At 41.6% G+C, this 17,263-nt stretch overlaps 1 protein-coding gene across 2 annotated transcripts in view; it reads left to right on the top strand.

Moving 5' to 3' along the window:
• Positions 1-17,263, top strand: part of SOX5 (SRY-box transcription factor 5) — a 621,758-nt gene that overhangs the window by 160,407 nt on the left and 444,088 nt on the right. For both annotated transcript variants that reach the window (XM_065742493.1, XM_065742491.1), the window contains exon 3: positions 16,331-16,393. The gene's annotated coding sequence lies outside the window, so the exon portion shown is untranslated. The remainder of the gene's footprint in view (positions 1-16,330; positions 16,394-17,263) is intronic.

Raw genomic sequence — 17,263 nt, 5'->3', positions numbered from 1 at the left:
TTTATTCTAACATAGTCATTTCTCTGTCAGAGGTGTATAAAAGTGAAGAATTTGAAACCTGGACTTTGTTATCTCACACCTGGGGCTTTTTTGTAAGAATCAATCTTATGTACAAGGGCTGTTCTGTAGGTAATGCCTCCTATTTTATTATGTTGGCTAGTGATGTCAGAGGCAGATGTTGGTGGTGTGGCAGTAGAGGTTGAACCTTCCCACCAATGTTCCACTAGATTTTGTTGCCATGCAACAAATGGCAGCAAAGGGACAGTCTGTCAGAATGGTGTCTGACATGGAAGTGCATATCAAGCACAGGTATGTCACTGAAGTCCTCCATGTAGAAAAAATGCCAGCCATGGACATTCACTGACTCCTTCTGATGGTTTATGGAGATCAAACAGTGGATGTGAGCACACTGAAGTGGCCTGTGATGTGTTTCAGTAGCAGCAGCAGTGTTATGTAAGACAAGCCATGTTCTAGACCGACACAGCTGTCAGAGTATCTCGATCAGCTCCTCTGTGTGAACTGTCAGATCGTGACCTGGAAACTGTGTACAGAACTAAATATTGGCTTGAATGTATTGAGAAAGATGGTGGTAGCATGGGAATACCACAAAGTTTGTGCCACTTGGGTTCCATGAATGCTCACACAGGAAAAAGAGGAACACCGTATACAAGTTTTTCAGGACCTAGTGAACCAATACAAGGCAGAAGGTGACAGTTTCCTGGATCACAGCATTACTGGTGATGAGACACAGTGTCACCTCTATAAGCTGGAATCAAAACAGCAGTCCAGGAGTGGAGATGTGAATTCTCCATCGAATAAGAAGTTCAAGGCACAGTTCTCAGCGAGTAATGTGATGTGTGCTGTCTTTCAGTATAGGAAAGGAGTGATCCTTCTGGATTTCCTGGAACTGGACAAACCATCAACTCTGACCACTACATTGTAACACTGTCTAAGTTTGAACTTCCAGAGTCAGGCCATAGAAGAAGACAACCTTTCTCTTGCAACGTGATAACACCAGACCCCATATCACTTGGAAAAATGGAACACATTGCCAATCTTGCCTAGACTGTCGTACCACACCCAGTGTATAGTTTGGACGTTGTGCCTTCTGGCTTCCATCTGATTGGGCCAGAGAAAGATGAACTTAGCAGTGACACTATCATAGCAGCTGTGAAACAGTGGGTCACCTCCGCTGGTATAGATTTTTATATGTACGGCATGCAGGCTCTTGTTCATTGCTGGCAAAAATGCATAGCTAATGGTGGTGAATATGTTGCAAAACACTGTTTTGTAGCTGAGAATTTGCTCTGAGCCACAAATGACATTGGCTGTCCCTGGGGTCTTGGCTGGTGTCTGCACCTCATGGTGGGGAGCACAAGCAAATTGTGGCAATGATATCTCCAAAAACTGCGGCACTTCTTGAGGCAAGAAATGAGTTGCTGAAAGAGAGAAGAGTGAAAGAGCAAAGAAATATGCTCCTTGGTGTTTCAGTTTCATTTAGCAATGGGACTGATAGTGTCCATGACATGAAAATTCAGCTGTCTGGCACTGAAGTGAGATGTGTCTGGAAGAGAAGACGTTGCTTTCCCATTTAAAAGTGTAGCTGGCTTAATAATGCATTCAAAAAGGATGGAAAGTCTCCAGACCCTCCTTCCAGTTTATGTGTGTTTATATTCTCTGAGCCTAGCTAACGTGGGACACTGCTGAGGCACTGGCCATGATACCAGAGGGCTTTCCCTCCCTGTTCCTTGCCCTTGCTGTACAGCGAGTAGGAGCCACTCAGGGCTTACTGCCCTGCACAGAAAGACAGATGAGTTTTCTCTGCTTCTCTCCCACGTAGCCAAACATGCCTGATGTGCAGAGGGCTCTTTAGCCGTTGTTTTGCTCTTGTTAATTTTAAGCATGGAAGGCTTTGTCTCTTTTGCTGAACTGTGAAACACATGCTGATCCTTCTGAACAGGTGGCCTAGAAACCGAATGTTTATGCCTCTTAGTTTTAAAGCACACACATACAATAGCATTGTTTGATCTTGCCTTTGAAAAGCTTCTCTCATTATTCTTCTGAGCAACCAGAAAATACTGTAAATGCTTCAGCTTTACCTGGAGCCCATGCCCAGCCTCAGGACTCCTTTAGCCTCTGTTCCTGTTCCCATTCCCTATCAGGGGCAGTGATGTGCGAAATGTGGGCTGAAACTGTTGCTGCCTAAGGCCTCTGCCTAGGCTGAGAATGAATTTGATCGCTACACTGTTGTATTTTTCAATGGAGTCTCCATTTCTGTTCCTTTTCCAAGAGAAACAAAAGCCTAAGCAAATGTCCACAGAGTGCCTCTGGATTTGTGCTAGGCTCCCACAAGGGGACTTACTCTGTTCCCTTCAGCTTCTTGTGCTTCAACTGCTGCTGGGATATGGGGGGTCTTGGGTAGAACTCAGTAGTGTTTTCTGTCACCTCATCAATCTCTTTCTGCCCTAGCATCATCCCTTTTTGATTCCATACCCAGTGAAAGCCTTACTACCCGCGGCATTGTATTCTACCTGGAGCTCTCAAAGAATAATAGCCTGAGTGAAAGTCAGTTCAAGCAAGTCAGAGATCAGCATAACCTTTGGCTCCTCTCTGCCCGTGAGCAGCTTTTAAGAGGAAACATGTCCTCCTCTCCTGCCCTGTTGCCACAATCCTCCTTGCTGCTGGGGAGCAGATGAGATCTTACATGTATTAACACCGTGCTCCTGGGCATGCTCCATGTGCAAGTCCCTGGCAGCCGTAAATTAATTAAAAGTAGACAGAAACCATAGAAAAAAGCAAGTTCCCTTCCCCCTCCCCCCGCCCCTCTTTTCCTTTCTTTCTCTGTGGGTAAATAGCTAATTCCTTTGTTCCTTGCCGCACTATTTCATTTCTGCCATCATTGTCCTCATTGTTCTCTGAAACAGGAGGGGTCTGGGCCAGGAGCAGCCAAGGTCTTGGCTAATGACGGGAAGTCTTTAAAGTTTGCGCTGCATTTCATCTTCTCTGTGGGAGTTTTAGGACGCATCCAGTGTTTGATCCCCACCGTGCAACTTTGCTTCTAGTTAATTAACAGATCCCCATTACACTCTCTCATCTGCAAGCACATGGGAGGCCTATCAGGAGGTAATTCAAGGCCAATCTGAGTGATGGCAGAAATTAGAGAAAATGGTTGTTTTAGGGTTCTAACATTCAGAATAAAGCTCTCTCTTTGCAGAGGTGCCCTGTAAATTTGGGCTTGTTTGTTTCCTTGTATCACTTAAAGTCTTAAAGTGATCTCCTATGCAATCATGTCTCTTTTGGGGGTTTGGTTTTTAGAAAGAGTGGCTGGGAAGGCAGTTTATTTGTTTTGCTGCCGCTTTGCTGTGCTGGCAGCCTGTGTGCCGTGCAGTTTTGAGGGCCAGTGGAAACGAACCGCAGTGTTATTAGCGAGATGTTTTCACCTTCCTTTCATTCCCTGCTTCCCAGTTCCCACCAAGCCTATTATACAGGTTACAAGTGTTTTATGGCAACTTTTTTAGTGTTGAGTAAAACCTCCGCAGGCCTCCCAGCTGCAGAGCTTTGTCAGGCTTTCGACTAAATACGACATCTCTCAGGAGTGCAACCTTCCCTCGACTTTGAATGTTTTGAGTTGTCTGATATGGTTTTTCCCCCCTCTTTTCGCTTCCCCTCCCTCTTCCCCACCCTATGAGCAATGACCCCCTTTAACTAATGAATTAGGAACTGCTCCTGCAGTTGCAATTCTCAGTTCAGCACTTGGCAATGGGAATCAAACCAGGGCTATTTAGTGCAGCGTTAAATGGCCCACCACATTAGCCCCCTGGCATGCAAAGCTATTAGGCTGTTTTACTGTTGTTAAAGTTACATTTGTTAGGTAGAGTTGCTGCTCCAACAAACTTTGTAGCGTGGAAAGAGGCTTACAGCCCAGTGTCTGGTGGATGTATTGTGCACATTCGAGGCTATGACATTTTCCCCCTCTCTACGAGACCATTAGAGGGGAAACTTTGTAGACTTGTTGCCACTGAACAGTCTTGACTGACCATTACACAGTGGCAGGGAGTGATGAATCTCCAGCCCTTCAGGAGCCCCGTGTGGCATCAGACCTTGCATCACAGGATATGGCTGGTCCACTTGTGTCTCAAAGGAAGAGCTGTGCACAGGCTCTTTCTCCATTCCTTGATTGTTGGGTCCCGTGAGGACCTCTTGAACAACTGTGATGCACAGCATTCCCTAAAAGGCTCTGCTAGCCCTTCAACTGCAGCACAGAGCAGCTCACAGTCTGAGAGATGCTCAGCCCTTGAAGCAGAGGCTGTCACAGACAAGGGATTCACCGTTTTCTTCTACCAGTGAAAAAGGGGTGTTATTTTGATCTTACCATCAGAGCCATTTTGAAGATCCTGGGCACAGTTCCTGCAACTGCAGAGGATGTGTATCACCTGGGGAGGCGGGATTCACCACTTATCATGATCTTAATGTTCACGTACAAACACTAACTAGAAGGTATGTGCACCTTTAGATCTGTTCATCATGCTTAACTTTTCCAGCCCTCATTCTGGGTCTCTGTCTAAAAATAGTGTGGCTGCTCATTCAAGGAGCCTGTTGCCTTTATTCTCTGAATGAATGTCTAACTAAAATTTTAAAATGCATTAAAAAAAAAAAAAGAAAAGAAAAGAAAAGTTGTGCCATGAATTAAAGCGACACACAGAGGAAAAAATATTTCAGGAAGGGCAGCAAAGGCCATGTTTCAGTATTCAAGCCTTCAACCCTCTAGGTTGAATCCTGATGGCAGCACAGCCTTCCGTGCTCCTGTTTTCACTCCAGCTCACTGAAGCTTCTATGGACAAGAGATGAACGAGGCATGCTTTTGCTCCACTTTAGACAACTCAGTTTCCTGAAGCCAATTTAGGTGCATGTGTTGGCTCCGCCCTCATGGATGATGTCTCTTTTATGTTCTTGCTCATTTTGCAGTGATTCGCATCCTCTCTTTCCACAGCAGCAATACTAGTCCGTTGCTGGTTGATTTAAAAAATATTATAAAGCTCTGGTGGATTTTCTTGGACGAGAGGTGAAGAATCAACGTACCAATACAACGTGCTATTGTTTTGTTTGATTTAAACATAATGAAATGGGCGGGTGCATTGGTAGTCAAGGCACCTTGTTGCTGACATGACTGGGGTAGACAGGGTCCTCAGCTGCTAAATAGGAATGCTTGGATGTGCCACAGGGTTTCAGAGAGAATCCCCCTGAAAAGAAAGCCTGTGCCAGTATTGTAGGGTGCTTGTGCCAGCCAGCTTGCAGGGTTGATTTGGCATTTGGCGTAGTGGTAGCGGCTGCCAGTGTGTGTGGTGGAAGAGAAGGGAATAGACAAGAAAAACACACAGGGGTTTAAAACAAAAATGTAAAATTATTTGCTTTGTGCCATATGGTCTCCAATATTTTGACAAAACTAAGGCCAAAATTGATCATGCCAGGTTAGAGTTTTAGTTCAAAAACATATGTATAACTGTCCCCCAGAGTGTGTGTTTGAGTTACCATTTTCATATCGAAAAACCTTAACCTTTTCAGCTTCTAGTTCTCTACTCTACAACCAATTGCTCTACACTGATGAACATTTCCTATTGTGTAAAAATTTAAAATACTTTTTATTTATTTATTTATTTATTTTGGCAATGGACTTCCTTAGTTAAATGTCAAAGACATTGTGGATTTGCATTTCATAATTTTGTTTGGGGGTGTTTATTATATTCTTTTTCATGGGACTAAATGGATTCTAAAAAAAGGCTGTCTTGTGTTTAGACTCGTTTATTTTGGTTAAAAGGATGGGGGAAAAGATATAGAAAATGAGGGAGGAGGAACCAGAAAAACTGGTAATAGTTGGAGAGCCATTATTGGAAGTTCACTATGCAAATATTGTTTGTCTTCAAGAATATTCTGTGTTCACTGCACTTGTAGCACTGGGTTTTTCAAGTGTGGGATTTAGATTTAGAAATATGGAATTAGTTCTTACTGAATGTGCACAGTAATCTCATCTTCTGCAAACCACTGAACTTTTCTCTTTAATTTTTTCATCAAACACCCAGCATCTTGTTATAACGAAGTATGTTATACGGGTTTACCCTGTATTACATTATTGAACAAGCTTGCATATGTGTTGAAAGCACAATAGCATTCTGAACTATTTTCTGTTGTGGGCACTTTTCTTCTCTGCTAGATGTGCCATATGGAGTCTGGCTTAATCCACTTCAAAACAAAGCTGTACCGTACAAAGGCTCTCCTGAAATGGAATAAGGATGACTGGGGAGTGGAGCTGATCTGCGTTCGTTTTTCAAGTCTGGTTCATTACGTAGGCAGGCCCACAGGACAGTATCAGATCCTGAAAGATCCAGTTTTTATAGAGCTCAGGTGTGATTGAACCAGATATTTTTGTTCAACCCGCTAAAGAGAGGTGAGATAGAGATCTATATTTGAATTTCATATCTGTCTTAAAGTTTGGAAACGCTCAGAGGCAGGATTTAGGCAATCTTTAATTCATATGAATGTCAGCAATACTACGACTATCTGAAGACAGTAAATATATATCAATCAGTAACTGATCTCGAGTTCAGCCTATCTATTATCATGAAGCCCCTCCTTTTAGGAGAGGGAAGATGTGAGTGGAAATCTGAAAGAACAAATTTTACCAACTGGTTTCCTTTCACTTTTAAAACCAAATAGCAAAAGAAGCATAAAAGAGCTCCAGTTTGAATGATAACGAAACGTTACTTTGAAGTTCTAACTAAATTGCATTTCTTGTTCTCTGCTGTCGCCTGTAAGACTCAGAAAAATTGGACAAGCAGTGATTAGTATATAATAATGTATGTTCAAATAGCTTATGGTATTATGAAAACAAAAATTCAAAAGGCCAATATACTGACAGTTAAAATCTGTCTAAGGGGCAATAGGGGGGAACCTTCACAAAAACAATATGCTGATTGCATGCAGCCACCCTGCCGAGTCAAATCTTAAATAAATTATACATACATAGCTGTACTGAAGCTGAGAAATGAAGCAGTTTAAAATGTTCCTGTTCTGTGCTTTAGGCAATGCCTATATCTACTCTGTTCTCAGCGCATTAGATGTTTGGTCTGTTGGTTTGGGTACCCTACCACCAGGACTGGGCGGGAGCTGGGGCTTCAGAGGCCAATGGAAAAATCCAGCTTTGTGCCAGGTCAGCTGCAGTGAGAAGTGTGGATGATAATTTCTTTCTGATTCTTTGACAAGCGATTTCTTTCAGGTGCCTCCACCCCACCTCCTAACTCTCCCTGACCCACTTGTAAGAAATCCCGATGAAGTACTGAAATGGGGTATATTTGAGTAGTCACTCTTCTTTTCCTTTTTTGTATTTTTTTTTTTCACCCACAGGAATAAATTTAAGCAGCTGAAGTTCTTCAGAAATTTGGGTCAAATCTGATAAGTAATTTCAGCCAAAATAAAGATGAAAATAAACTTCTGAACATCAAAATCATTCATTTCAGTACACGTGAAACAAAACATTTTGATTTCTTGCTGTTTCCAAGAAGACTCGGTGACTGAACAGACTAGGGACAAGGACTGCTAACAGCGATGTAGGAGGTCAATATTCTTATCTTCTTCCTTCCCAAATTGAAGAAAGGTCTTGAATGTTAGTGGAAAGCTTCAACTGGAAGGACTAATTGGAAGATGTCAGGGGGAAGTTCTTTACAGAGAGAATGGTGATGTGCTGGAACAGGTTGCCCAGAGAGGTTGTGGATGCTCTGTCCCTGGAAGTGTTCAAGACCAGGCTGGATGGTGCCCTGAGCAACCTGGTCTAGTATCAGATCTGGAGGTTGGTGGCCCTGCCTCTGGCAGGGGGGTTGGAACTTAATGATCCTTGGGGTCCCTTTCAACCCGAGCCATGAAGATCTTGATATAACTCTGGTGAGGGCAGATGCTTAGGTGGTGGTGCGTGCACAAATCTGTGCTCAAAATGTGTTTTATTTAAGTTGAGCTTCTTCAGATCTTGTTGAACTCCTCAGTTCCTATAATGCAATGGCAAGGAGAGTTTGACAGCAGGACCTTGGAGACGAGATTTACCATCAGACTGCTGGCAGGGCCTCCTATTGCCTGCCAAAGGTATTCTTCAGCCATACTTGTTTGTGCAGCTCTGTTTTTGACAGTGAGGCTACGGCTTTAGCCTTAGCTAATAGAAACAGTTCAGGATTATTTAATGAACTTTAACAGATTTTGCTGAGTTCTCAGGGTCAAATCACACTTCCTAAACTTCTGTCCAAATGCCGCACTGAAAAAGAGAAGTAAAACTTTCTATACTACTTAGGAGATGATGTGGTCTTGATCTTTGGCTAACAGAATCCATCAAATCCTTAGGTGTCAACCTAGAATAAAATGACAGGCATGCTGCTCTGAATCTCAGCACTATGTGAAAGTGTACTGTTATCAAACTCTTGCACCTCTACCAAAAACAACTTCTGAAATTTCAGAGTTAAATCGGTAGATAAGAGCAAAATTCAGTCCCCACTTTTGGCATAGCATTGACTGCTTGCTGTCCTTTTGCTGGATAGAGTAGATACTCTTTGAACTTATTTTTTAGAAGTATATTTCAACATTGCTTAGGCACAAACAGAGGCTAATGTGTCTAGCTTTCAGATAGCTTATTACCATTCGAATACTCTATAGATAAATTATATTAAAAGAAAAAAAAAAAAGCCTGTTTCAGCTTCTGACTCATTCTAAATGGAGACTTAGCTCTAAGTAATCAAAATTGCTTTGGTTGTGCATAGCAGCATTAAAAGCCTTGTCCACTAATTGAGTGAAGCGGCTCCAGTGAAGCAGCCTTGCCCCCTCATTATGTGATCTTGCAAGTGCTGTTTGTCATCGGCGCTTGCTGGTCTCAATCTAACTGTACTGCTGGTGCAAATTAACGGTAATTCGTTATGACATGCTGTGTCCTTCCAGTGCAACAACAATACGGATCTTGTGCCACCCCCACCTTTCTGTCCTTTCCTTCCCCACACCTCCCAGATCCTTTTCCCACTTCAAGATATCACTCCTGCCTTGGCCTTCTAAATCCTTCCCACTAACTGCTGTGTCAGGGTGTATTGTAGCTTGGCTGATGGACAGTACTTGGTGCTCTTCCCCTGACATGTTCCAAAGAGATGTGTGTCAAACAAAAGGCAGTGCTTCCTGGCAGCTTGGGGAGTCACCGTGCTGATGGAGGACTTGTGCTTCGGGTGAAGCTCTGCGGCCACACGGGTACTGGCATCCACCATCTGCAGTTCAGGAACTGCACTGGCAGCATGCTCCAGGGAGCAGGAGACATCACTCGTAATCCTTCAAAGTCAAAGTTAGGGAATATATGTGAGGCACTGGTATACACTTGCTACTATACATGAACACTGTTGTTAATTAATTTTCTCTTCTTTTTTTACTTTACCTTGATTGCAGGAGATGGTCTTGAGAAGCTCAGAACTCAAGAAATCTCTGCTTTATATTGCTATATTTCTTTGTCACTTTGCGACAGATACTTGCTGTTGCTTTAATAATAATCTCCACTTCTCACCTTTTTGTTATGCTGTCCTTTTAAATTACAAACTGTATTGCAAGGGCTGTCTCCTGCTTTGCATGTGTAGAGAGGTTCCTGCAAGGGAGCCCTGATTTCAGCTGCGGCTTCTGTCCCAGATTCTCAGCTGGTGGCAGCTGGCTGAGCTCCACTGAAGTCATTAAGTGCTCGTGAGAGGTCTATGGCAAACCATCGTCGTTGTTATTTGCATTGCTGGAGAGAGGCATCTTCAGCAAGTTAGCCCCATTACAGTCCAGCTCTCACAGATCTGCAGTCTTTCTTCATCGATTTCTCTTATTTTCATTCAAATGAAAGTGAGTTATTTTCAAGCAGAACTGAATATTTTTGTTTTTACATGTGAGCTTCCAAACAAAATATTTTCCCCTGATACTTCTGATGAGGAGATTTGGAGAAGTTAATGTGTGTTAGAATTTTCATGTAAAATTTAAGCCTCTCTCATTTCTCAATTGAAAAACAAAATACTTTTGTGAGGAGGCAAGGAATGGAGAGATTTCAGATCAATCTCTGGATTTTTCAGAGAAAATTGTGGAAGAATTCAATACTGGTCAAAATCAAGGTTGTGGCTCTGGGTTCCTCCTAATTAACATTAGACACTTATCTGAGATCACCAGATCTTGAAGCCTGCGATCTGGACCTGTCTTTGTGGTTAGTGCAAAGAGATGCTTCTCACTGTAAAATTTTCAGCCCCCGTCAGGGCTTTACTGTTCATCTTTGCCAGGGGGTTCTCAGGCTTGATGGTGTTCTTAACCTGTGCAGTTGAATTTAAGTTGTTTTAGTCCTCACTTGTTAACACATCATTGATAATAGACAGAATTTTTTTATTGATACTAAAAGATCCACCAGATGATCTATTATCATTGTAATATAATGTAGACACAGCTACAATGCTATTCATCAGTAGCAAGGTTAATGCCATTGCCCCTGTTCCACAGATGAGAAACTTGAAGCAAGGGAAATGACTCGACAAAGGTCAGCTACAAAAGGTATGTTTCTGCTCCTATCCACCCCTTCAGTCTCACATTATTAGGAGAGAACAAAAGCAAGGTTTTCTTTAGCCTTAAGACCAGAGTTGCATTTCTATATTAGACTTTCAGCTAAATTAGATCTTTCCCCTGTAGATTCAAAGCCTGAAAATGTGATTTTTTTAACAGTCCAAAGCAAAGTAAATAATCCCCTACAAGATTTCCTGTATAAAATGTCATTGCACCTTATTCCTACTCATGTCGTTTTCAGGTTCTGAATCTATCACACCTTAAAATATTTCTCATTGTTGTGAAAATTACTTCATGTGCAAGAGTTGAGGTAAATATTTGGAGACTGTGTCCTTGTAGGTGCATAATAGAAGAGGACAAGGCTGGGACTACTGGCCACATGGAAGGAGGTTACCTTCCTCAGGTTCGTTGTGTGCCTAATTTGTAGCACCAATGCAATTTCCAGTGCTATGGGGAAATAACCTCTTATCGTTAAGCACAGTGCAGCCATTATCTGTGATACAGCCAAAATGGTTGTTAGAGACAGTTCAAGACCAGTCTAGATGAGGACTCTTCCAAATAATTTTTTGGAAAAAAAAATCTTAATTTTGCTGCTTCAGAGGGGCAGACTTCTCAAGATATTCAATTCTTTGCCAACTGTTGTATCACCTTTCCATTAAAAGTTACAACAGAAGTCCTACTGATTTCATTATTGCAGGTTCAAGCTCCAGGTGTTAGAGAGCGCTTGCATACTCAATGCGAAGAACTTTGGGTTTTTGAACTGTGAAAAAATATCTTTAATTTAGATTATATATAATCATTCTTTATTAGAGCTTTAACTTGGTTAAGTATAATCAGGTAGCTATTCTATAATTTAAATGGCCGGTGATTGTTATTTGATAATAACAAGTTACAATTATTTAGTGCTGTATATCCCAAAGGGATCCCAGAGGACTTTAAAGACTCAACGATAAAATGCACAACAAAGTAAACATTAATTACAATTACACCATTACTGTAAAGTATGAGGATATTAAAAATCTGGCAGTCTGTGGCTTGCTTCTGCTCTCATTTGAATTCATTAGCCAAGCTCACCCAGAGTGCAAATGGATTATTAGTGGTTCTGCCATATCCGATTTAAGAAATCTTCTGTATGAGTATTTCAGTTAGAGCAGGGAAGGGCAGAAAAGGGTGTAAATACTCTTCAGAGGTTGCCTATAAACGAGCTCCACTCATATGAGATGTTTGAGTGGGATGTTATTTCTGAACTCTGTCAAGCCCCTTGATCTCATCCGTCTTGTGTTCAGGTGATCATTTTCTATGTTAGGCTCTGCAAGACTTTTTCCTTGTTAGTGGGAAGGAGGATAAATAGGCTGTCTTGCAAATGTCCCATGCTTATAATGCCCAAATGAAAAGTCATTGTGCTCTGTACAAACTACTCTTCTCCAGTTGTACCTAAGCTTTGAAATAATTTGAACTTGAAGCATCGTATTGTTATCCTTATCGGCATTGACGCCTCACTGAGGTGAGCAAAACAGTTCATACCTCTTGAGGTGCTCTTCCACCTCTTCTGTAGATTCAGGTGTCCAGCTTTGAACTTCATTTCCTTGATTGCATACTGGCAATGCAGAAGAAAAAGATAAAAGCTTGAGGGGTGATAATGTGTTATACTGTAGCACCTCAGATGTCCTAGCAGTTCCTAAACCTGCAGATGGGAGCTGAAGACACTGCAGTGGGCAGTTCATGGGAATGGTGCATGAAGATAACTCCTGCCTTTGAGAGCTCACTATTGAGCACCTGCAGAACATACAGAATCAGAATCGCAGAACTGTTTGGGAAGAAAACTGCTGAAGTGATGGGACTGCTTTCAGAGTAGAGTGTTGCTGACCACAGAAATATGGCCAGGAAGCCTGATGCTGTCTTTTTGGGTGGTTAATACAGGTAGTTTGCTTCTTTTTACACATTTTTTTTTCATGTGTAATGAAGTCTAGCCTAATCCTGAAAGACTTCCAGAACCCTGTGAAATCCTCATGAATTATGAAGTTTTTCAGCGCTCAAGTTGTTTGCACCAGAAGATAAAGATAGACCACTTGTAAAACAAGTATTGGGATGTCAGAGAGAATATGTAAATTACTTTTTTTAAACTGGTTTGCAAGATTTCTCGTCCATCAAGATGGCTTTTAGTTTCTGAAAATATTAGTCTTCTTTGGCTTTTGGCCACAGCGTATGAAAACATTTCTTCTTAAAATGAGACCTTTCCTTCAGTTTCTGTTTTTAACACTTTTAATCATTGTGTGAAAGTTGCTCACTGGTAGACTCTTGTTTTTTTCAGATTTGTAATGAAGCATGAGGCATTTTTACATTTCTGTGGTGAAAGTTTTGCATGGGTCTTACTGTAAAACTTTCATGATTTTAATTTGGTTATTTTTGGGAGATGGAAGAAAGGGAAGCGGTGACTTGCAGGCAAGTTTTCTGCTCAATTTCCTCTATGCAGCAGGTGATAACCTTCCAGCACAAATGCTTCTGTGACCAAGAAACTGAGCTGAATTTATGGTCATAGGTAGATCTACTGGTGGCCTTTTGACTTATTTGTAATCTGAAAGAAACTGGTTATGATATGATTAGGAGTCTCATCTCTGAGTGACATAGAACAAACATACTTAAGAAAATATCCAGGTAGAACCTGTGGAAGCTCCCACTCTCTTCTGAACAGATTTGTAGATCCCAGCTCTCAAAGTGAGCATGGTGTTTTGAATCATGTCGTTCCGATTTCCTCTGCAGCCAAGCATTGAGAATCCAAGCACACTTAGGAAAGTGCTATGAAAGTATTGTTTCTTTATAAGCTATATTCTTTAATAGATTGATAGAATTGAGTTGGAAGGTCTTTGAATGAAAATGAACAGGGACAGCTACAGCTAGGTCTAATTGTCCAGCCTGACCTTGAATGTCTCCAGGGACAGGGCATCCACCATCTCTCTGGGCAGCCTGTTCCAGTGCTTCACTACCCATACTGTAAAAATGTTTTTCCATATATCCAATCTAAATTTTCCATTTTTTAGACTGAAACCACTTCTCCTTGTTCTGTCACAGCAGATTCGCCTGAAGAGTCTTTCTTATGGCCCCTGTATAGACACTGAAAGGCCACTGTCAAGACTCCCTGGAGCCATCTCTTCTCCAGGCTGAGCAGTACCAGCTCTCTCAGCCTGTTCTTATGGTGGAGGTGTTCCATCCCTCCTCTGAACATGCTCCAACAGGTACGTGTCACTCCTGAACTGAGAATTCCACATATGGGTGCAGTGCTCCAAGTAAGGTCTCACAGCACCAGTTGTGTCATCCACAGTCTTGCTGAGGATGCAATTGATCTCACCGTCAGCATAATTGATGAAGATACTAAAGAGCATCTGTCCCAGTACTGATCTCTGAAGGACACTGATCTCCATCCAGACACTGAACCATTAACCACTACTCTCTGGGTATGATCTTGCAACTAGTTCCTCATCCACTGTGCAGTTCCACCCATCAAATCCATATTTTTCCAACTTGGAGAGAAGGATGTTGTAGGGGATTGTGCCAAAGGCCTTACTGATATTCAGATAGAGTGTATCAGTGGCTCTTGCCTTATCCACTGCTGCAGTTTCACCATCATGGAAAGCCGCTACGTTGATCAAGCAGGACTTGCTCTTGATGAAGCCATACTTTTTTTCTCATATCACCTCATTCTCTATGCATTAGCGTAGCTTTCAGGAGGATACGTTTCATGATCTTCCCTGGCACAGAGTTGAGGCAGACAGGTCATTAGTTCCCTGGGTCATCCTTTCTACCCTTCCTAAAAATAAGTGTTATGTTGCCTTTCTTCCAGTCACCAGGGACTTTATCTGATTGCCATGACTTTTCGAATACTATTGAGAGTAGCTTGGTGACTTCACCAGCCAGTTCCTTCTGGACTTTAAATGGCGTGATTCCTAATTTGAATACAGGGACTGGACTTGTGATTATCAGAGTCTACTTAGAGGAGCAAGAACAGAACTACTTCTTTCACTTTTATAAACATAAATCTCTACAGTTTGAGATGAAATGGATTTTCCTAGGTCACTAGAGTAGCCTTACATTCTCCGTGCCTGGAGATCATCTACTAAAAAGTGAGAAAATGCATGTGTAAGTAGGTGAAAAAGATGTCACAAAATGTGACTAGTATTGCTGGAGGAGTCATCAGAAATGCTGGGATTTTGTGGCATAAATGTGGAAATCAAAGAGAAACTGGATGGAATTGATTTTTTATTTACAATAAAGACTAATAATATTCAAGTCAGTTGAAATCATGGTGGTTATGACATACACAATGTGATAATTGCAGCGATTCTAGAAACAAATAAAGAAAATGTAAGAAAGGTGAGCTCAGGTCAGAGCTTCAGTTTTTATCAAGGTTTGTTTTCAGAAAAAGAGTAGTGTGCAGTATGCATCAGTAAAGACAATGCGTTAGTGAAAGGAGTTGTCTGAAAGAAAGTAGTCTTCATTTATGAGAGCATGAGACCTGAAAATAAACTGCTACTTTCACATCGTCATTTACAAAACCCATGTTGAGAAAGTGTCAGTTGTTAGTCCAAGAAAAGTACTGCATGACTTCTAGTATAAATGACTGTGGGCATAATCTTGTACCATTTGATATCAGTTCGTCAAGGCTTGAGGAAAGAGAAATACAAGTGAACAGGAAAGTCCTGGGATTTTGTCATGGAAACATTTTTTTTTCGAAGTCTTTGTACAAAATGCCTTTAAAATGTTGAAGAAGTAGATTAGAACTCATATCGAGTGTGGGATATAATTGGGAATTATTATTAGTGCATATTCTATACAGCGTCTTTGTATGTTTATAGTGTGTAGAAAATAGAAATTATATCTGATTAGTAGTCTTGACTTAGAGCACTCTGTTTCTTCTCCATATTGGATAAATCTCCTACTGACGGATCAATCATTTAATCAATCTGCTAATGTGGCCTTCAGCACTATAGTATCTGAGTGCCTCCCAGTGTTGGAACACTCAATAATGCTTAGTTTTTCACCAGTTACTCTGTATTCTTTGATTTTGTTCCTAGTTACGTGGATGTAAATCTAAAACTAGTCCATTGGTTTTGATGGAACAAGCAAGGGTTCATGATCTCGAAGAGCAGAATCTAACCCTCTGCTTGAAATATTCCAGCTATACTTCAGTTGCTCTAATAATATTTATTGGATTTATAAATCTGGTCTCTCATTTTTTGTCCCTGTTCCTGCTAGTCTTCTTTTCTTCTGCTTCAGGAACAATCCAGAATTCTCTGAATTTAATGTCACTTTCTCTATCAAGTTCAGTGGACAGTTATTCAGTTTCCCACTTGCCCCTCTCCTTTTATCCCCTCTGTAGACCCTGAAGGTTCCTGTGTATTTATCCATCCTGTGCACGTATCCCTAACGTTCTGTAACTAAGAACCTCACTATGCTGGGGTCCTAATCCCCATCTTTTCACCAGTGCCCTTCTCAGCTTAGTTCGCATTCAGGAAGTTCTCCCCTCTCTTCCACATACTGCAGCTCTTGCTCCCATAAGTGGCACGCCACATTCTGGGAAGAGCTTTGCCAAATGCATGACCTGGGTTCTGTGAAAATGGAATGGGGGAAAGCCCACTTCGTTGAGAATTTTACTGAGGATAATACTCTCTAGTGAACGTAAAAAAGATTTTGAATGAGATAATTCTGACTCTTCCCTTGATATATTTTTTTTCTTTTCTTCCCCATTCAGTGTTGCAAGTAGAAGAAAATAGAAAGAAGAGGAGCTGAGAATTTAAACTGGGCAACTTGGCAGGTAAGAGATGTGTTTTGCCTTTGCTGGGCAAGGCATCTCGGGAGGTGCTGTTTAGAGCTGGCAGTGGGTTGGCTCAGCTCTGTGAGATGAGGCTGGCCAGGACCTGCAAAAGTTTGGGCTCAGTTTCCTGCTCCTTGGCAGGCTTTTTCATGTTACTGAGGGCAAGTTCTTTGTTTTATTTCATCCTCACCTGCAGTGAGGCAGAACTGCTTCTTTGCTTCGGGAGGGTGGGTTGGGGAGCAATGAAGAATTGAGAGAAAGGAGAAAAGTTTAATGAGAGGCTACAATAGGTGATGGTGCATACGAGGTACTTGGACAGGATTTCCTGCATCAAGGGTGACAACTGCACGGTGTGGCAAACTTAGGTGTGGTTTGTAGCCTCTTAAGAAATGCTTTAGTATGTTCCTTCTGTGATATCTGTAACTTTATTGCATTTGCTTACTGAAAGACTCATTTGATTACTTTAGTCTCGTTTCCTGTTCTACGTGGTTTTTAAATAGAGTGGAGGTGAAATAATGGTATAATCAAAATGCAACTCTTTCATATAAAATGTTCTATGAAAGCACAATAACAACTTTGGAAAGCCAAGGTCTTGGTGAACCACAGTTCTGTCAGGGCTCACTCGAGGCAGATCTGAGGACAAAAAGCTTTTGTCCCTGACAAAATCCCCAGCCAGGCTGCCAGATCTCCAGCCTTCCTCCAATGCTTCAGGTGCTGGAACTCTTACAGAGAACCAGCTCGAAGAATTTCAAGCATCATATTCTCTACTTGTTCTTGGAAAAAAAAGTTGTACCACTTCCAAAACATTCAGCCTGAGGCAGTCATGCTTCATAGATAAATCAGACAAAATGGCAAAATATTGGCTGAGTA

The sequence above is a fragment of the Cyrtonyx montezumae genome, unplaced genomic scaffold (genome assembly GCF_038088225.1).
Source record: "Cyrtonyx montezumae isolate F1298 unplaced genomic scaffold, pur_monq_1.0 scaffold_3, whole genome shotgun sequence".
In the NCBI taxonomy this organism is placed as follows: domain Eukaryota; kingdom Metazoa; phylum Chordata; class Aves; order Galliformes; family Odontophoridae; genus Cyrtonyx; species Cyrtonyx montezumae.
The sequence above is the reverse complement of the archived record's forward strand: the minus strand, read 5'-3'. Positions and strand labels throughout refer to the sequence as shown.